The 21,837-nt window shown below is 42.4% G+C and overlaps 1 protein-coding gene and 1 non-coding gene across 4 annotated transcripts in view; one reads left to right on the top strand and one right to left on the bottom strand.

Annotated features, from left to right (window-relative positions):
• Positions 1–21,837, top strand: part of pde1a (phosphodiesterase 1A, calmodulin-dependent) — a 411,318-nt gene that overhangs the window by 216,860 nt on the left and 172,621 nt on the right. The window lies entirely within an intron of this gene.
• On the bottom strand, positions 8,632–8,703 carry trnaa-ugc (transfer RNA alanine (anticodon UGC)). Its single transcript has one exon. It is a non-coding gene; the product is annotated as a tRNA-Ala (tRNA).

The raw sequence follows: 21,837 nt of genomic DNA, 5'->3' as shown, positions 1-21,837 counted from the left end.
GTTCTGGTGATTGTGGGTCATCAGAAGCATTTCTTCATTGTCATGGTTCTGGAAAGTACACCTCCTTGGGCAGGTTACACTGCCAGATAATTTCAACATCTGGGGCTAGGGTTGCCCTCTACTTCCCTGGCCCCTCACACCGACCAACCATTGCAGCTGAATGCAGCAAGAGCCACACAAGTATCAAAATCATTGTGGAAAATTCTACTGGTCTCCTAAAACTGAGAAGATAAGGTATCTTTATTGGTCACATGTACATCAAAACACAGTGAAAAGCATCTTTTGCATAGTGTGTTCTGGGGGCAGCCCACAATTGTCACCACGCTTCCAGCACCAACGTAGCATGTCCACAACTTCCTAACCTGTACGTCTTTGGAATATGGGAAGAAACCAGAGCACCCGGAGGAAACCCACGCAGACATGGAGAACATACAAACTCCTTACAGACAGTGGCTGGAATTGAACCTGGGTTGCTAGCGCTGTAATAGCATTATGCTAACCGCTACACTACCGTGTTCTGGGGTGCTCTACAATGTTCAGCTGGCAGGTGCTTCATGCTGCACAGCCCTGTCAATTGAAGGCATCTGGTGTGGGAGGAAGACGTGACCCAGAGTGCCTGAAGGGCAGCAGCAGCAAGAGGGAGAAGAGGACTACTCGAGGGACGTCCCTGCTTAACAGTCACAAACTCATCTCCCAGCTCAGCGGAAGAGATGAGCATTGTTTACTGGGCATATAAAGGACTTACTGATAAAGGGACATCTCTTGTAAGGAGATTACTGAATCATAGTTCCTTAAGCAGACCCAGTGGCCCAGTCCACATAACTAGTTACCAACAACATAGTACACCAATAATCAGGTGAGGGAGAACTAGTGACGCATTACCCCATCACGCTGCTTTGTAAGCCCACTTGCACTAATTGTAAGATATAAATGAATCCCTAATCCATTTGCTGAATAGTTTTCGGTTATCTGCAGCTCATCCTGACACTTCTTGTGAAGACATGAAATTTATTTGTGCGTTGCTTGGTTGAATGGGGATTTTCACACCCAAAGGGAGCAAACATACCCACCAACTACCAGACTGTTATGCTGAACCTAGTGGGCCTCCTGAACCATCTGGCAATCAAGACCTCCCTACTGGTATTTATCTTATCTATGATAATGTCCAGGTCTCTTAACTGAATGAAAATAAAAAAAAACTGCAGATTCTGGAAATCTGAAATAGAAAGGCTGGAAACACTCAGCAAGTCGGGCAGCTTCCCTTTAGCTAAATCTGAGAGTGCTCTCCTTTTTCCTGCAGCCTCTGTCTTTCATGGCAGCTGCGAGGTGTGTTGGCTACCCTCGGGAATGTGTCTTTAAGATCGTCACCCTTTTCAGACTGAGGCTCCAAAAAGTGTCTGAAGTTGTGCTAAATTGAGTGTGGTCCCAGAGGGCACCTGACAAGACCCACTTCAATGTATACTTCTAGATAGAAATCATGCTAATGCTGTTTTAAATGTCTTTTTGCTAATTTCTTCATCTTTTGGAGGGGCCCCACATTGCTTTGAACACCAAGAAAGTGATATCCATTTTACAGGCTGAGAAATGGATAACTTGTGTTGAGGCTGCCTACTGTTATTAGGGACCTGAAGAGTGTTGAGCTATTCCATTATCCAGTCACAAGTATGATCCACATGTCTCTGCTTTGGAAAGGAAAAAGCATTTATATATAAAAAAATACCATATTGGAATTGGTTTATTATTGTCACATGTACAGAGGTACAGTGAAAAGCTTGTCTTGCATACCATTCATACAGATCAATTCATTACATAGTGTGTTGTGGTAGGACAAGGTAAAATGATAACAGAATGCAGAATAAAGTGTTACGGTGACAGAAAGTGCAGTGCAGGTAGACAATAAGGTACAAGGTCATAATGAGGTATATTGTGAGGTCAAGAGTCCATCTTATCATACTAGGGAACCATTAAATAGTCTTATTACAGTGGGATAGAAGCTGTCCTTGAGCCTGGTGGTACATGCTTTCAGGCTTTTGTATCTTTTACCCAATGGGAGAGGGGAGAAGAGAATGTGTCCGGGTGGGTGGGGTCTTTGATTATGCTGGCTGCTTCAAGGCAGCGAGAAGTATAGACATTATTATAAATAAGCCTGGGTAAAATGAGCACAGGGTTCAATCATTTTCCAAAAATGCAAGGCAATGCAAAAGTGCCCATATTTCAATCCAACACTAACTTTACTTACAATCATTTTGAAAGTTCTGCCAGTTCTAAATGAATTTTGATGGAATTGTTTAGAAGTTTGCATTAGTATTCATGAGTACAGATAGTTTAAAAAAAACCTTGACAGAATTATCACATTTTAGGATATACTTCAAAAATAAGTGCATTTTGACAGCTGAATGCTAAGATTCATCAGACTTGTCTATACACAGCTCATTATCTTGACCTTGTACAATGATGCCAACAACAGAAAATACATCTTGCACCCCAAGCAAAACCATCATACCTCAAAGGACTGTGCAAAGTCAAGTCATTAGCATAATTAATCAGCACTCCCTTAGCAGGAAGGATGCAGCCTTTGGAGGCTTATTGTCTGGTACAGGAGCAGAATTAAAGAACTGCTGTCATGCCTGAAGGGGGAAACTGTACTATAGCTACAGTTGCTTTAGGTAATTAGCACATCATCTAAACTAGCATTACCTTAGTTGTCAGCAGATGAATTTCATTTAGAAATCTCTTGCCTTGTTTCACACAGTTACAAGCCTGTCCATATCCATGCATGACACCTCTTCCAGCTGTCAAGGAAACCATTAACTGAGGTGGCACATTAATCAGACTGCTTAAGCCTATTAAGAAAGCTTTCATCAATGGTTATTCAGATGCTTCATATTACCTGACCCTACAAATGTGAGGTAGATTGCCATTTGCACAGCTGTTTTATGTGCTCTTCACACTTCCAACAGCACTGATTTACATCTACTTGCATGTAAAAGAGCTCAATAAGAGGGAGAGCTGACCAATAAGCACCTGTCCTCAATCAGCCAGTTTATCTTGAAGCAATAATGAATCATATAATGGGCCCAGAATTATTTGAGGCAATTAGAGGGCATCAAGCAAACAGGGGGCACTTTTCAAAACCAGCCTAGCACTGATATTTAATCTTACTCCTCCGAACATTAATGCACTCAAAAACTGAGTGAGATTTTAAACCAGGTCAGAATGTAAAATGGATAATGACAGATTACTCACATATTAGCTAATGTCCAGTCCATTGAGAACAAAGTTGATGAACTAAGGGCAAGACTGACTTACCAAAGAGAACTGAGGGGCTGTTGTGTGCTATGTCTCACCAAAACGTGGCTTACACCTGCTTCACCTGACTGTGCTATTCAACCTGAGGGCTTCTCAATTCATTGAATGGACTGTACAGCATCCTCAGGTAAAGTTAAAGGTGGAGAGGTCCGCTTCTTAATAACTTGTGGTGCTCGGATGTGACGATCCTGGTGAGCTCCTGTTCACCCAGCCTGGAATATCTAACGGTGAAGTGTCGAACATTCTATCTGCCAGGGGAGTTCACTTCAGCTACCCTGATGGCAGTCTACATCCCACCACAGACGGACATGAAGCCTGCACTCAATGAGCTATACTCCGTGGTCAACAACCTTGAGACAGGATACCCTGAGGTCCTCTTCATTACTGCAGGCGACTTCAACCAGGCCAACCTCAAGATTGTGTTACCAAAATACTACCAGCACATCTCCTGCTGCACCAGGGGCGCCAACACCCTTAACCACTGCTATACAACCATCAAAGACGCCTTTCGAGCCACCCCTCACCCTCACTTTGGAAAATCAGACCACCAGGCTGTGCTCCTCCTCCCTGCATACAAACAGAAACTGAAATGGGAGGATCCAGTACAGAGAGTCATGCAGTGCTGGTCTGAGGAAACAGATGAGCTCCTACGTGACTACTTTGACACAGTGGACTGGTCCATGTTCAAAGACTCAGCTGCCAGCCTAGATGAGTATGCCACCACCATCACAGACTTTTTCAGCAAGTGCATTGAGGACTGTGTACCAAACAGGAAACCATGGATGAACCGGGAGATCCACTCCCTACTGAAGTCGAGGTCTGCTGCACACAAATCTGGCGATCCTGATCTGTATGAGAAATCGAGATATGACCTTCAGAAAGCTATCAGGAATGCCAAGAGGTAATACTGATTCAAAATAGAGTCCCAGACCATGTCAGCTATGGCAGGGCTTACATGCCATAACAGTCTACAAGGTGAAGACGGGCTGCATAGCTAACAGCAGTAGATTCCTTCCTGATGAGATTAACGCATTCTATGCGCATTTTGAACAGAAGGGATGTGGATTGTCGCCACCCACCTTGATAGCCTCCAGTGCAACTGAACCCGTGGTCACAGTTGAGGACGTAAAATCAGTCTTCCAGAGAGTGAAAACGAGGAAAGCATCTGGCCCAGATGGTATCCCTGGCCGTGTTCTCAGATCCTGTGCTGATCGGTTGTCAGAAGTATTTGCAGACATATCTAACCTCTCCCTGCTTCAAGCTCAGGTTCCCACCTGTTTTAAGAAGACCACTATCATCCCGGTACTGAAGAAAAGCAAGGGAACGTGCCTCAATGACTACTGACCAGTAGCTCTGACATCCACCATCATGAAGTGCTTTGAGAGGCTGGGCCCACTGCAATTCGCCGATCAGCGAAACAAGTCTACAGCGGATGCCATCTCCCTGGCCCTACACTCAGCTCTGGAGCATCTGGACAGTAAAGACACCTATGTTAGACTATTGTTTATTGACTACAGCTCTGCTTTCAATACTATAATCCCAAGCAAACTTGTCATCAAACTCCAAGACCTAGGACTCAACACCTCCTTCTGTAACTGGATCCTTGACTTTCTAACCAACAGACCGCAATCAGTGAGGATAGGCAGCAATACCTCCGGCATGATTATTCTCAACACTGGTGCCCCACAAGACTGCGTCCTCAGCCCTCTACTCTACTCCCTATACACTCATGACTGTGTGGCCAGATTCTGCTCTAACTCCATCTACAAGTTTGCAGATGATACCACTGTTGTAGGCCGTATTTCAGACAGCAATGAGTCAGAATACAGGAAGAAGATAGAGAGCTTAGTGGAATGGTGTCATGACAACAACCTTTCCCTCAATGTCAACAAAACAAAAAAGCTGGTCATTGATTTTAGGAAAGGGGGCGGTGTATATGCACCTGTCTACGTCAATGGAGCTGAGGTCGAGAGGGTTGGGAACTTCAAGTTCCTGGGAGTGAACATCATCAATAGCCTGTCCTGGTCAATCATGTAGATGCCACAGCCAAGAAAGCTCACCAGTGCCTCTACTTCCTCAGGAGCTAAAGAAATTCGGTATGTCCCCTTTGACACTCACCAACTTTTATCGATGCACCATAGAAAGCATCCTATCTGGATGCATCACGGCTTGGTACGGCAATTGTTCTGCCTGGGACCGCAAGAAGCTGCAGAGAGTTGTGGACACAGCCCAGTGCATCACGGAAACCAGCCTCCCCTCAGCGGACTCTGTCTTTACCTCTCACTGCCTAGGCGAAGCAGTCAGCCTAATCAAAGACCCCACCTACCTGGGTCATTCTCTCTTCTCTCCTCTTCCATCAGGTAGAAGATACAGGAGCCTGAGGGCACGTACCACCAGACTTAAGGACACCTTCTTACCCCACTCTGATAAGACTATTGAACGATTATACGATGAGATGTGATGGAATACGATATATTTTACGATGAGATGGACTATGACCTCACGACCTACCTTGTTGTGACCTTGCACCTTATTGTACTGCACTTTCTCTGTAGCTGTGACACTTTACTCTGTAATATTATTGTTTTTACCTGTACTACATCAATGCACTCTGGACTAACTCAATGTAACTGCACTGTATCATGAATTGACCTGTACGATCGGTATGTGAGACAAGTTTTTCACTGTACCTCGGTACGTGGCAATAATAAACCAATACCAATATTATTCATCCACACTTAATGACTTCTAAGAAAATTAACAGAGGTGGCTTATGGACTATTTCTCCAATCGTGCCAAAGCTGAAAGGTTTGGAGCTCATCTTCTACAGCATGTATCATGGTATGTCAAACTTTTTAGCACTGGAACCTTACTTACACTTCCATAATGTTCCAGACAAGTTGTCAAACTCCCAAGAATCCTGGGTCTGCCAGCTCCAGGCAACACGTCATTCTCTTCACCTATCACAGGGAACAACATAGGTGAAGATAGGCGGACCTCTAGACAACCTCTTGATGATTTGACAAGCCGTACTATAAGTCTGTCAATTGAGTATTAAGGGAAGTCTCAATCCAGGAAGCTACTGAGAAGAAATGTATCGGATATGAAGCTCTTCACCAGGTGGAGCAAAATGAAAGGTAGTTTTGATCAACTTAGCCATGGATATGCCTGCAGGTGACCCAATTCAAACATTCTTCAGCTGCTTCATCAATGACCTTCTGAACATCATGAAGCAAGGACATTCATGGCTTATTGCACAATGACCAACTACATTCACAACTTCTGAAATAATTAACAGCTCTTGCCTGCCTGCAGGCATATTCTGACAATGGCTAAGTGTCAAATAATATTGATACTGCACAAGTACCAGACAATGAGCACTCCAACAGGAGAAAATTTGTCTGTCTTCCATTGATATTCTTTGGTATTACCAGTGTTGAATTACCTACCATCTGCATCCAGGAGGTTACTATTGATTAGAAACTTTATTGGGTCAACTAAATAAATATTAGTTTCTGGGTAAAATTCCTGGAACTATCCAACATAACTGTCGCCAACACCAGACTATAGATGTTTAAAATAATCTTCCAGATAATCTGGTTTTCACACAGTGTCAGTGCTAGGAATTTTTTTAAAATTTATTTCGGTGACTTGAATATTGGGATATAGTGTAAAGTTTCAATATTAGATGTTGATACCAAACTTGGAGGATTGTCAAACAGTGGAAACAAGGCCAGTTGATTGCAACAGGATACAGATAGGCTGGCAGAATGGGCATACAGGGTCAGATAGAATTTAATGCAGAGAAGTGTGAGGTAATACATTTTGGCAGAAGGGTTGGAGAGAGCAATGTAGCAGTAATGGCAGAGTTCTAACAAGTATGCAGGAACAGAGGGGCTTGGGGGTTCTCGTACATAGATCATTAAAGTTAGCAGGATGTGTTGAAACAGTAAGGCATATGGGAATCAAAAGATTGCAGATGATAGAGATTTGAAATAAAAACAGAAAATACTAGAAACATTCAGCCGGTCAGACAGCATCTGAAGATGGAGAAAGAGTTAACATTTCAGGCTGAAACTCATTGCCAGAACTGGAAGGGAAAGAAATTAGTATTATTATAAAGCTCAGCTTAGGCCACAACTTATGTATTATGTCCAGTTCTGGTCACTAAGCTTAAGATGTGAAGATCCTTAAAAGGGTGTAGAGGAGATTTACCAGAATGGTTCCTATTAGCATGATACATGGACTAAACACCACAGACTTGCAAAAGTTTTGGGAAAGAGGAAGTTGAGGTAATGGGAAAAGTACTATTTATACAGTGAATAATAATGACATGGAACTCACTGCCAGGCGGTGGTGAAAGCAAAGCTGATGATATGAAAAGGAAATTAGAAAGGCACTTGAGGAAAGTAGACTTGGGGGTACCAGAGTAGAGCTGGGGAATGAGACTAACTCAACTGCTCTGCAGAAAGCAGGTGTGAACTCTAAAAGGATCAGTGCTCTCTTTCTTTGTCGTAATAACTGAGTGTAGGACTGGCAGCATGATGGTGCAGCTAGTGAGCTGCTGCCTCACAGCTCTGGTGACCTGGGTTCAATCCTGACTTCCTGTGCTATCTATAAACAATCTGCTAGAGGAACTCAGCAGGTCGAACTTGACCCACTGGGTTCCTCCAGAAGATTGTTTGTTGCTCCAGATTCCAGCACCGACAGCGTCTTGTGTCTCTCATGCTATCTGTTTGGAGTTTGCATGTTTTCCTCGTGGAGAACATGCACACCCATGTGGGTTTCCTCCAGCTACTCCGATTTCCTCCCACCTCCCAAAGATGTGCTGTTTAGTTGGTTAATTGGTCACTGTTAATTGCTTCTAGTTTGTAGATGAGTGATAGAATCTTGATGGAGTTTGAGGGGAATGTGTTGGAAATAACTAAAGTAGGATTAGGTGAATGGGTGCTTGATGGTCGGTGTGGATTTGGTGGGCTGAAGGGCCTGTTCGTGCTCCATGACTTATAAGAGATAAGATTTATTTATTAGTCACATGTACATCGAAACACACAGTAAAATGCATCTTTTGCGTAGAGTGTTCTGGGGGCAGCCTGCAAGTGTCACCATGCTTCCGGTGCCAACGTAGCCTGCCCGCAACTTCCTAACCTGTACGTCTTTGGAATGTGGGAGGAAACCGGAGCACCCAGAGGAAACCCATGCAGACACGGGGAGAACGTACAATCTGCTTGCAGACAGAGGCTGGAATCAAACCCAGGTCACTAGTTCTATAATAGCATTACGCTAACCGTTACACTACCATGCCTGCCTCGGTCACCAACATGGAGATGCCGGGGATTGAACCCGGGACCTCATACATGCAAAGCATGCGCTCTCCCACTGAGCTACAACTCTTAGATCATATTACTCTCTCAATAGCAAATGGGGCTGGGGAATAAATGTTAGCCTTGTCACCGAAGCCTATAGCCTGTGTATAAGTAAAATAAAATGGAAGTAGAATTGGTACTGTGGAGCAGAAAGTTTCTCACCAGATGTCACCCCAAGTTGCTAAGGTGCACCATTGCTGATTTGTAAGGCCTGCAGCCAAACTCTGCTGTTTCCTGAGCACTGCTGCTTCCTGGAGTCTTTTATGTGAGACACCATAAGAAGGTGTAATGATGGAAGAATCTGATGGCTCTGTTTAGTAACTTCACAGGTCTGAAAAGTACTGAGGGAGGTGAAATAAGACACTAAACCAAGGTTTTATCTGAAGCAGAACCCATTCACCATTAAAGAAAAGCTGCGAATTTTGCTGATGCTCACATGCTGATGTTAACCAAAGAACAAGAAGTCATTTATCTGCTGCTATTTGTTGGAACTTTCTGCGTACAAATCTGTTGTCTTGTTTCCCTTCATATTCTAAATTTCCTGGGAGTATGGGAGTATGAGAAACACAAATGGTGCTATATAAATACACATTTTTTCCTCAGGACATCATGTGACCCAGGCCAAGAAAGAAACAAGCAACATTCACCAATTGACATCTGGCGGGTAGTCAGCTCACTACCTTCACTCACTGAAGCACATCTAAAGGGAGGGTAAAATCACTCCCCACACACATAAAGTAATGTAATTAAAAACATGTTAAACAGACATACATGTAGCAGTTCCAATAGAACTTTAGTTTGTAATGGGGCAGATGTGGATATTAGTGGGTGAATGGAAGTGTACACATGATAGATGTAAAATATATAGTGTATGTAATATTGGGCAAATATCCCTTAAGAATTGTAGTGTATGATAAAGTTCCTTGTTAATTTGAAGCACTGACGATTTTCCATTTTTCTATGGTCTACTTGCACGTGTGAGCATGTTATAAAATTTCATGGAAGGTCTTTTCATTGGATTTAGGTCAGGCTGCTGTCATCTTCCTCCACCCTCTTTCCTCCTGTAGTTCCATGAGAGTAAGATATGTTCCCAGACAAATGTGCATCCTTGTATATCAGAGTTCTCAAAATAAGCTGTTGGCTGCTGCAAAGTTTTATTAAATGTACAAACAAGACAAAACTCTTTCAACCAACCAGTTGTAAGAGTTCCCATGACTAATGGTTAGTCACCAAGAACAATTCCTGCGAATTTCCTGGCAGTTCCAGAAAACTTCAGCCTGTTCATTTTCACTTTTATAATTTAATAAGACTTTTGCTCAGTAATATGTAGGAGGAGAATGTGCTTCTAATACTCTTAAAGAGCAACATGGGCAGTAGCTGGTGTACTCAATGTTACAGAATATCAGAAAAGAATATCAAAGTATTTTGCATTTTGATGTATTTGCACTGAAAATTAATAGTAATGGTATAGGATTGCAATAAACTATACAAAAAACAAGCAAATTTGGCTTGGACAAAAACTGAATGATACACAGTGATTTGTGAGTTAAACAGCATGGGTTGGAATGCATGCATGCATGTCAAATTGTGTCATTATAGCACTATTATAACCATATGTGAAAACAAAACTTAGGTCTGAGAAAGAATGTGACTGTTTAAGCTCTATGGAAAATGGAATGAGATTTTCCTAAAATACTTTGTTAATGCAGTTAGCCATAATAACATTGACATTATGGTGGCTAATGTACATCAAAATATTTCTGTTCCTACTTTAATAATGAGTGGAACATGTTATGATACTGAGCCATGCAAACCAAGATAATCTTGGGTCTGATTTCTCATTTCATGTTCCATTAGCAGACCTCTATAAAGGTAGCAGATGAACCATGACAACCAACCTGTGTATAGAAGTGGTTAGTTGGGAAAATAGCTAACATTCCTGCGTTGCATGAGTTTGCCTCATCAGTCCAAAGCATTGGACTGAAAGCAGTTCATTCTCAATCTAGAAGGACTGCTTATGACAAGAGAAGATTGTCTTCCTAAACACCATTCAGTAATCCTCGTTAGAAGATGCACACACATGTGCATGGGCATCTGGTGGGGATGTCTAAATCCAATGCTTCTCATAAGTTAAGTATCTTGCTGTCACTCATTGTTTTGAGAAAAATGGGCAAAGTAGAGGAGTTAAGTTGTTACCTGAGAAATTATTCACTAATACAAGTAACTATTTTAAGGCAAATATAAGAGAGTAAAGGATTAGGTTTGGCAAACATTGATAATATCTGTTCAGAACGTTACTCCGTCAAGTGAAACTGCCACCATGATTTGCTCCATTTTCTGGAATCTTTATGGTACCATTACCTAGAAATTCTAGTACATTCTCTAATGTGCACCTGACAGCAGTGGTACAGGACCCTAATAAACAGAATTAGAATCAGGTTTATTATCACTGACTTATATATTGTGAAATTTGTTGTTTTGAGGCAGCAGTGCAGTGCAAAGACGTAAAATTACTATAAATTACAAAATAAATAAATAGTGCAAAAAAGGAATAACGAGATACTGTTCCTGGGTTCAGAAATCTGATGGCAGAGGGGAAGAAGCTGTTCCTAAATCATTGAGTGTGGGTCTTCAGGCTCCTGTACCTCCTTCCCGATGGTAGTAGCAAGAAGAGGGAATGTCCCGGATGGTGTGGGTCCTTTGTGATGGATGCCACCTTCTTGAGGCATTGCCTCTTGAAGATGACCTCGATGGTGAGGAGAGTTGTGCCCGTGATGGAGCTGGCTGAGTCTACAACCACCTGCAGCCTCTTGCGATCCTGTGCATTGGAGCCTCCATACCAGGCTGTGATACAACCAGTCAGAATGCTCTCCACCATACATCTATAGAAATTTGCAAGACTCTTCGGTGACATACCAAATCTCCTCAAACTCATAACAAAGTAGAGCCACTGGCGTACTTTCTTCCTGATTGCATCAGTGTGTTGGGCCCAGGATAGATCCTCCGAGATGTTGACACCCAGGAATTTGAAGCTGCTCACCCTTTCCACCGCTGACTCCTCAAGGAGGACTGGCGTGTGTTCTCCTGACTTCCCCTTCCTGAAGTCCACAATCAATTTTTTGGTCTTGCTGACGTTGAATGCGAGGTTGTTGTGACACCACTCAACCAGCCGATCTATCTCACTCCTGTATACCTCCTCGTCACCACCTGAGATTCTACCAACAACAGTGGTGTCATTGGTGAACTTATAGGTGGTGTATGAGCTGTGCTTAGCCACACAATCATGAGTGGAGAGACAGTAGAGCAGTGGGCTCAGCATGCATCCTTGGGGTGCATCTGTGTTGATTGTCAGTGAGGAGGAGATGTTATTACCGATCTGCACTGACTGTGGTCTCCTGATAAGGAAGTTGAGGATCCAGCTGCAGAGGGAAGTACAGAGGCCCAGGTTTTGAAGCTTGTTGATTAATACTGAGGGGATGATGGCATTGAATGCCAAGCTGTGATAGATAAACAGTAGCCTGACATATGTTTTGCTGTTGTCTAGGTGCTCCAAAGCAGAGTGGAGAGCCAGTGAGATTGCAGCCACGTGATTGATGCCCTTTTGAAGCAGGTGGGAACCTCAGACTGCAGCCATGAGCACTCCAGCCAGTTGGTGGGCACAGGTCTTCAGTACCCGGCCAGGTACACTGGCGGGGCCTGGGGCCTGATACCTTGCAAGGGTTCACCCTCTTGAAGGATGTTCTGAAATCGGCCTCCGAGACAGAGATCACAGGGTCACCGGATGCTGTGCGGATTCTCACAGGTGTAATGTTATTCTCCCTTTCAAAGAGTGCATAAAAGGCGTTGAGCTCATTGTGGAGTGAAGCATCACTGCCATTTATGCTGTTTGGTTTCACCTTGTAGGAAGTATTGGCATGGAAACCCTGGCATGGAAACCCTGCCACAGCTGTTGTGCATCTGATTGTGTCTCTAACTTCACACGGAATTGCCTTTTCACTCTCCTGATGGCCTTCCATAGGTCGTACCTGGACTTCTTGTAGGATTCTGGATCGCTGGTCTTCGGTCAATGGGTCTTCACTTCAGCTCTCTGTGCGCGAAAATGGTCAGGGAACTGACTTTGTCTTTCAGTTGGGCTGATTACACCCATCTGGGGTCAAAATGGACCTCATCAACCTCAGTTAATAATGTTGCTATTCCTAGTTATACCTCCTCTCTACCAATCGTCTGTTTCATAACCTGCCCTTTATGCCTTGCACCATTAATTCTTTACCCTCTGTATTTAATCCCTCTTCCCTTGCAATTTATTACAGACTATCCCTTTTTCTCCCCATTTCTTCCTCTTCCCCTTAAGCTGGATCTTGAAACTTATTATATCTCTGACTTTTTCCGGTTTTAATAAAGGCTGTTAACCAAAAAAACTTATTTCTACTTTTCCGTCCACAGAACCTGCCTGTTCTCCTGCATGTTACCAACATTTTCCTGTTTCTCTTACAGTACATCAACGTACAAGGAGATATCAAGCTGAGTAATGGTCAATTGTTCTATTATTTTGAATGGACATACTGGTCCCAAAATTCCTGGGTTGAGAGAGGGCATAAATCCCACTTTTTCCAGTAGGGCACAGAATATGGGTTGGAACATATCTCTATCAAAATTCTGCACTGTTTAGACTGGATCTTTCAGTTCCGGTTCCAAGTTATGTGTCTCGTGGCTGAGAAAAGATTAGCAGTAGAGTGGCTACAAAGGGACTCAGTTTCTCTTCTGCAGATTTTTTTACACTGATTGCTTATTGCCCTGTGTCATCCCAGAAAGGCAAATTGGATCAGGCCAGTGCTGATAAGGCTTTCCAGAGGTTGGATGTGCAAATGACCCCATTCCTAAAACTTCCAATGGACCTTGCAGTTTTGAATGGGGGTTGGGGGTGGAGGTGGCGGTGGAGACATGAGGTTTCCTCTGTGCCAAAGTTAGCTGGTAGAGCACATGACCTGAAAGCTGGAGGCCGCTGGAGCTGGATGTAATTGCAACATGTATGTGGAGGACATAAGTTCTATGCAAGGAAGAACAGTCAAGGCAATCTCTAGATAACAAAATTAAATGCACCACTGAATAATACCTGAGAAACCCATATGTGTATATATAGGTTCGGAAACTGAAATTATGCTGGAAAAGGTACTGGAGATGATTGAATACATACCTTTTGTTCAACAAATATAAAATATTGCAAATTAATGTTGTCGTCTTCATTACAATCAATGTTTGATTAGTGAACAATTTGAAAAAAAACATTTGAGTGTGAAAAACAATGTTTTACAGGATTATAGAAGTAATTGGACAAAAGGCTTTATTCTTGTCAATTAATAACTTCCCCACATAATGTGAAGGATACCCTTCCTAGAGAAGATAAGAGAAGATATCTTTATTAGTCACATGTACATCAAGACACACAGTGAAATGCATCTTTTTTGCGTAGTGTTCTGGGGGCAGCCCACAAGTGTCGCCACGCTTCTGGTGCCAACATAGCATGCCCACAACTTCCTAACCTGTACGCCTTTGGAATGTGGGAGGAAACCAGGGCACCCGGAGGAAACCCACGCAGACACGGGGAGAACGTTCAAACTCCTTACAGAGAGTGGCCGGAATTGAACCCAGGTCGCTGGCGCTGTAAAGCATTGCGCTAACCGCTACACTGCCGTGCTTTGCTCATTCCTTGCTCTGGTGTAGTGAGGCTCTGAAGTTTCTGAGTTGATTGCAGGGTTTGGGGACAACTTTAAATAGTAAATGTCAACTCAGTTACAATGCACGTTAGTGAGACTAATGTAATTCATTTGATTCTCAGTAAATGAAGCCTGCTGTTTGTATCTGATCTATTATGCAAATCATCACAGGTGAAAGGAATCCTGTTCCAGTATCTGTAATAGTAACAAGTATGCATGCCCAACACCAAATAGGGATAGGCTGATCTTCAAGTTCTCACTCAGAAGGATGTTGGTCAATTCATCTCAAAAGATACCTTGAATTAATTTGGCACTCAGCTCTCCACCAGCACAGCTTTTAAAAGTTTCAAGGCATATCACTGAACTGTTATTCCTTCTTCAATTGTCTGCACCAAGCCATATACAGAGATATTAGTGAGATGGTTACCAAATGCCTGTCCATGCACTTGGTTGTAAAGAGAAGAAAGAAATGGAGAGGCAGAATTTTAGATGTGAAAACCATGGAGGGATTAAAATTCTGGATCCATAGGAGAAAGGATTTAAAATAAACTTACCACCATCTTTTTAGGTTCATTGCAAAATGCAGAACCAAATTTTCCAAATGACAAAATCCTTGACAAGGTTCCTTATGTAGAAGAAACAATAAATAGCTTAGTTAGCAAGAAACCCCCATGCCCCTCATCCCTGGAACAATCCTGTTCTAAATCCTGAAATTTGGTCACTAACTCTTTCACAGTCAAAACTGTGTATGTTTGCGCCTGGACGCTACTCAGGTTTATAATGGATTCATCTATCCTGAGGCTGGATAACAGAATATGAATCTCCTAGGACATGGTTTCGGAGATCAGGAATGATGTATCCAGTAGAAGGGTCTGGCTCTGTGATCTTCCTAATTAATGTGGCTTTTATCACCATATCCTGCTGCTCCTTTCCCACTTTTTCCTACATGCATATCTTATATCATTGGATTTCAATTGAAATCTATGTTACAACTTAATTTACTTCGTAATTTCTATTCAACTAGCAAATAATATTGAATGTGAAAGTAGTGCAAAACAAAAGAAAATTAAAAAAACTGAAGAATTGCCTTTGGCCTGATAAAGTAACCTCCCCTCAGCAGTCCTCTTGAAGTAGCAGATGCTTCCCTGTCTCCAGTGTAATGTTATATAATTAGAAGGGTGCACAAGAAGTCAGAAGAGACATTATTCAGGGCAGATGATGTTGTTACGTGATTTACATGTGTCTGCTAGTGGGAGTGCGGGTGCTTCTTTGACAACTTCCCACGCATATTAGCTGGAATTAACAATGCGCCGACATAGTAAAGTGTTTAGGTACCTGGGCCATTGATCTAGAGATACAATTTGAATTCCAACAGAGCAGCAGGGGAATTTACATTCATTAATTAAATAAATTTGGAACAAAGACAATATCATTAATGTGAGCATGAAGCTACAAGGAACCTACCTGGTTCTCCAGTGTTGATCCTTGCCTGATCTGGCCTATATGTGATCATTGATTCACAACAATGTAATTGACTTTTAACTGTCCTCTGAGTCCAATGAGCCACTTTATTCAAGGGGAGTTTAAGGATGGATAGTAAATGCTAGCCGTGACCATGATGTTCACATGCCAAGAACATACAAATTAAGGGTGTATGCTTTTTGGATGGAAACCTAAAAATCCATGCAAACATAAATATGTCGACATTCACCCTCCCTTTGTGAAGAGATTTCAGGACATAAGCTATTATCAGTGCCTTAGGATCATTGCGCTACATTTTGAATTTTTCTTTTGTTCCATATTGTCTAATGTTACAGTTATAGACCATGCAGCCTTCCTTGTCCTGGCCATATGAGACTCCAGTCACCCCTTTTCCTCTGATTGTATCAAGGTATCCATCTAATCTTTCATCACTCGTGTTTTTCTAGCTTGCATTTGAATGTATCTATCTGATTGCTTCAACTACTCCCCATGATAGGACAATCCAGCCTGTTGGAGCAAAGAAATTTAATGTAAATGCTTGCCCTATGTGCATTTATGATGGTTTATTGACATTTTTATGCATGAAAAAGAACAATAAAGGGACAGGACAGAACTTCATTGTTTTCCTTGGGCCTTGAATATTTATGTTATTTTCACTTGTGTGGGAGGATATGAGATTTTCAGGGTATTTTGTCTGTGGACATTACTATCTCTAATAGTCATTTGTAAAAGCATATATACATTAAAAGGATGAGCAGCATTTTTGCAAGGTTGTACTTCCATGAATTCTGTTTGTGTATTGGGAAAATTTGTGCCCATTGCGATGCACTGTAACTTTAAGCTAAATTCTCAGGTGATAAAGGATTGATGGAAAAAAAATCACTGCCAAAATATGTGACAAATGGCTGTTCCACAAATAAATTTATGAATTAAATCTGAAAGCAACAAACAGAACCTTAGGTCTTCCAATTTCAAATCAGCACCAAAGCAAGAATGAAAACCGTTCAAGACTTCATTTATACATTTCTAAAGTCATACAGTATATGAACCATCACCTTAAGGCAATTTTTACTACCCATGCCCAAGGATGTTCAGAGATGTTTTATTGCTTACCAGAGCTATAATATTAGAAATCACTGCTAATGTTCTTGGTATGATGTGGCTGTATTAGATTTCTGAGATGGGAAAGCAGTGCTGTGAGTGTAAAGGGCACCAGAAACCCACGGGAAAATAGTTCTCATAACCTTTGCTTGATATCTTTTAGGGCTGTTATATGGAGTTCAGTCTGCCTACTACACATGGTTTAAATTGAATATACATTGAAAATTTGATATCTGTGGCAGAGAATGGATTTACAGGGTATGAAATTTTCATTTCCTACTTAAGATTCACGTGAGTTTTTGGCCACTATCCCAATTCCAACATATTTTCGAGGCTGCATTTATTTCCATTTTATTCTGGACCTCCTGTAGGATCCCTGGAACCAAGTGGTGCGCAGGAAAACTGGACTAGAAACAGAGGGCAGTAAGTATGTGTCAATATCAATACCCACTTGCATGGTGCCTTTAACATACTGAAAAAATCTCAGCATTCTTCACAGGAATGTTATTGAACAAAACTTTGCACTGAAGTAGAAGAAGATATTGCTGCAGATCATCTCTGGTTGCAAAACTGCTGGGTGCCTGCCCCAGGCCAACGTTGAACCTGAGTACTGTCTTCTGCTGAGATGCTGGCTTCCAGCACTTTGGCGAGGCAGGGATGTTTCACTGCAAGCAGCCTGCTGAACTCTCAGAGAACCACTTGACAGATTGTGACACCCTACCCTCAGGCTCACCAGCTGTTGAAGCTGTCACTATTCTTGAACATCTATGAATGTTTTTGACATTCCCAAAACTGCAAAATATAAATATACTTATATATTTATATATAAATACACAGTACGATACGGTACTTTCCAGCGCCAGCGACCCGGGTTCAAATCCAGCCGTTGTCTGTAAGGAGTTTGTACGTTCTCTCCGTGTCTGCGTGGGTTTCCTCCAGGTGCTCCGGTTTCCTCCCGCATTCCAAAAACATATGGTTAGGAAGTTGTGGACATTCTATGTTGCTGCCCAAAGCATGGTGACACTTGTGGGCTGCCCCCCGAACACTACGCAAAAAGATACATTTCACTGTGTGTTTCGATGTACATGTGACTAATAAAGATATCTTATCTTATAATATTAATTAAAAATATTTAACAAAAGTTCAAAGACTTTCACTCACTCACACAGCACACACACACTACATACGCACACATGCTCATTAAACACACAGATCACAAACACACACACACACACACACACACACACACACATTGAAACGAACAATTAAATGAAAGAAATCTCCAGTGATCTTGCTCCCATCAGCCAGCCAATCTCTCCCATTCCTTTGAATGAGATGGTAGTACAGATTTAATGTGGCACAGACCCAGTGGGCAATGTTCTTTACCTACAGAATTTTGAGATGCTGCTGCCAGTTCAAGTCCTTGCTTGCACTAGACGCCAGGGGATCTGGGGTGAATTGTGAGCAAATGCTAACAATAGCACAGAGATTAGGTTAGAAGCTTTGGAACATTTGAGCAGGTAGCCAATATTCTGGACAAAATGGTAGGTTTTAAAGCAGTTTATCCAACAGGACAGAAAGAAGAATGGCAGAGAGGTTAGGAGGGGGTATCATTAGGTCACTGGCAGCCGAGGGCACAGTCATTAATCGTGGAGCAAATAAAACTGGCATACTCAATAGGGTGGAATATGAGAGTAGCAGCCCTATCAGGGCTCATGGAGGTTACAGAGGGAAGAAGATTTGAAACCATGAACAGATTGGGAACAAGGATTACTGCATGATCAGACCAGATGAGAGTGTAGGCCAACAAGTGTGTGCATGATGTGTGAACAGGACTCAGTGGAAATTGGGAAACTGGTGGCAGAGCATCGGATGTGTTCAAGAGCATGGATGAGGTGAATTGGTTAGATAAGAGGTCACCTAAAGAGATCACAAGACATGGAAAAAAAAAGCATAAATGCCATCATTTGAACATGATCTACAAGGGTAACTATTTGGGCTGAACTGGGGGCACTGGAGGCTCCTTCAAGCTTCCTGGCTTCTGTCTTGCATTTTGGGCTTCCGCCAGTGCCTCAGGATTTATTGACAGGCTTCACCTGGCAGAACGGATAATCGTTAAAAGGGACTGGGGCCAGGAACTCAGACGTGCATTCAGGGACAGGGAAGGAGCAGTGAGCCGCTTCCTAGTGGGCAGAATGAGGAAGGTCACAAACAAAGCTGCAGTGCCATGATTTGCCATACAGCCTGATCTTTACCCAGTGCTCTCTCTTTTGAAGTAAAATGGAAATTTAATAAATAAAATAAATGAAAACATTTAAAATAAGGCTTGTGGAAGAATCTTTCATTCACAGTTGCTGCTGTGAACCTAAGAAGTACAATATCCACACTGGGTCATGGGAACCTCTGGCCCGTGACCGCTCAAAGTGGAGAAGGAGCATTTGGCATAGTATTGAGAAGCCTGAGTCCATGCATTGGGAGCACACAGAAGCTTTGCATAAGTGGCAGAAGGGGTGCACCACACCCACTCGTCCCATCCGTGGAAGAGTTTGCAGTTCCCATCCTGGTTTCATCAGTCACCTCAGAACTCACAAAAAACAAGTCATCTCAATCTCAAGAAGAAGAATCACCAACCATAGAGTGATTCAGCTCTGTTTGAAGCTGTAAACTTTCCAAGTGATATGACATTAGACTCCCTTCATTTTCACTTTGTAATGTCTTCTGATGACTTGGCTCTTCACTGCGTAAAACATGCTGCCTGGCCCTTTGCATATTCAGATTTGCTCCGCCTACCTGGGCCCTCAATTTCTGGAGGAATTTCATTTATCTGCACATTATAGTAAAACCAAACTGAAAATAGTGATACAGCACCTTTTGACCAGGTAGTGTATGTGTAGCTGCCTGTGAAAATAAAAAAAACTGCAGAAGCTGGAAATCTAAAATTCAAACATAAAATGCTGGAAACACTTAGCAGGTCAGACCACACCTGTGGGTAGAGAAACAGAGTTAACATTTCAGGTTGAAAGTCTTTTGTCAGAACTGGAAAGAAACAAAAGAAGCTTGTTAAGCTGCAGGAAGGGTGGGAGAGAGCAGATGCCTCTCATAGGGTATAAGGAAAAAAAAGGAGAAAAAAAACAAGCTGAGCCAATATCACAGATGGACAACTGATACAGAGAGAGAAATCAAGTTACTTGAAGTTGTAGAATTCAATATTGAGTCCTGAAGGCTGCAGTATGCCCAGAAGGAAGATGGGGTGCTGTTCCTCAAGCTCCTGTTGGGCCTCAATGTAACAGTGCAGGAGGCCACAGATGGATAGGTCAGAGTGGAAGTGAGATGAAGAGTTAAAGTGGCAGGCAACAGCAAGCTCAGGGTTGCCCCAGCAGACTGATGCAGGTGTTCTGCATAGCAGTCACCAATCTGCGTTTGGTTTGTCCTGTGCAAGGAGACCATATTGTGAACACCAAATTAGGATTGGAAGATGTGCAAGTAAATCACTGCTTCACCTGGAAAGACTGTTTGAGTCCCTGGATAGTGGGTGGGGAAGAGGTAAGAAGTCAAGTGTTGCATCAGTCACCATCTGTGACATTGGCTCAGCTCGTTGTTTGTTTCCTCCTTTTTTGCCCCTGGGAGTGGAGGACATAACTATCCTGACCTACCAAACATATCTTCCTGCTCCGCATTTTCCAACTCCTGTATTCTTTTTGTCTGCGCCCTTTTGTCTATGTTCTCACACTCTAACTGCTTTCACTCATTCACGACCAGATAACCTTGTTTACAGTTTATCCCCATGGTCACCCAGGTTTTACCCTATCAGAGGCATCCCCTCCCCCACTCTCCATGTCACCTAACAAACTTTCCAGTTCTGATGAAGGGTCTTTGCCCTGAAACATTAATTCTTTTTATCTTCCCACAGATCTAGCCTGACTTGCTGAGTGTTTCCAGCATTTCTGTTTTTATTATTAGTGTGGCTGCCTGTGATATTTTTCTGAAGTACTTCTTTCTGTGTTATATTTTAAAGCATCATAAATATTGATAATTAACAGGTTACAACTAAATATATTTTTCTGCCACTTCTTGTGTAGATGACACTATCCTGCAATTCAAATAGACTGATTCTAATTGTGAAAGACAGCGTTCGTTTCTGGAATAAGCAAGCTGCAAAAGAAACGGTTAATAAAATCCCTGTCAGTATTGCATATTAACCTTACTGGATTTATTTGTGGACAGCAAGTATTGAGCTAGATGTTGCCAGCCCCGTTCTTCCAGGCAGATTTGCCACCCATAGCACCCCGTCCTTCCCCCATCCTCCACCCCGTCCCCAACAACACCACTGCTGCCTGAAATTGCCTGATCTAGCTATATGGAGAGTGTGTCGCTCTGGCCCGAATGTTCCTGCAGCCCAAAGGTCAATCTGTATGATGAAACAGCTTTTATTAGTGCAATGAAGAGGCCCTATCCCTCAATGGTCCCAACAGCTTGCAAAAACTTGCTCCAGTTTTGTCAGCTGCAAAAGATGTAAGTGAATTTAAAGTTCTAATTATACTCAAAATGTTGTGAGATGGAAATATCCATTATTGAGCTCTGATATAATGGTTCATCATTTGCTTCCTCAGTTTTTAATGGCTCTAACATTATGCATTATTAAAAACAGTCAAATAATTGAAAAGCAGTAATTTTCTTTCACTCTTTTCTCAGAGAGTCATACAGCACAAAATCAGGCCCTTCTGCCCATGTCCATGTCGACCATCAAGTGCTTATCTATAAAAATCCCATTCATCAGCATATGGTCTGTAGCCTATTATATCTTAGCAATTCAACTGTTCATCCAGATGCTTCTTAAATGTTATGAGAGTACCTGCCTCCACCAT

The sequence above is a fragment of the Pristis pectinata genome, chromosome 1, assembly GCF_009764475.1.
Source record: "Pristis pectinata isolate sPriPec2 chromosome 1, sPriPec2.1.pri, whole genome shotgun sequence".
NCBI classification, from domain to species: domain Eukaryota; kingdom Metazoa; phylum Chordata; class Chondrichthyes; order Rhinopristiformes; family Pristidae; genus Pristis; species Pristis pectinata.
Note: the sequence above shows the minus strand (reverse complement) of the source record. Positions and strands in the feature narration are given on the sequence as shown.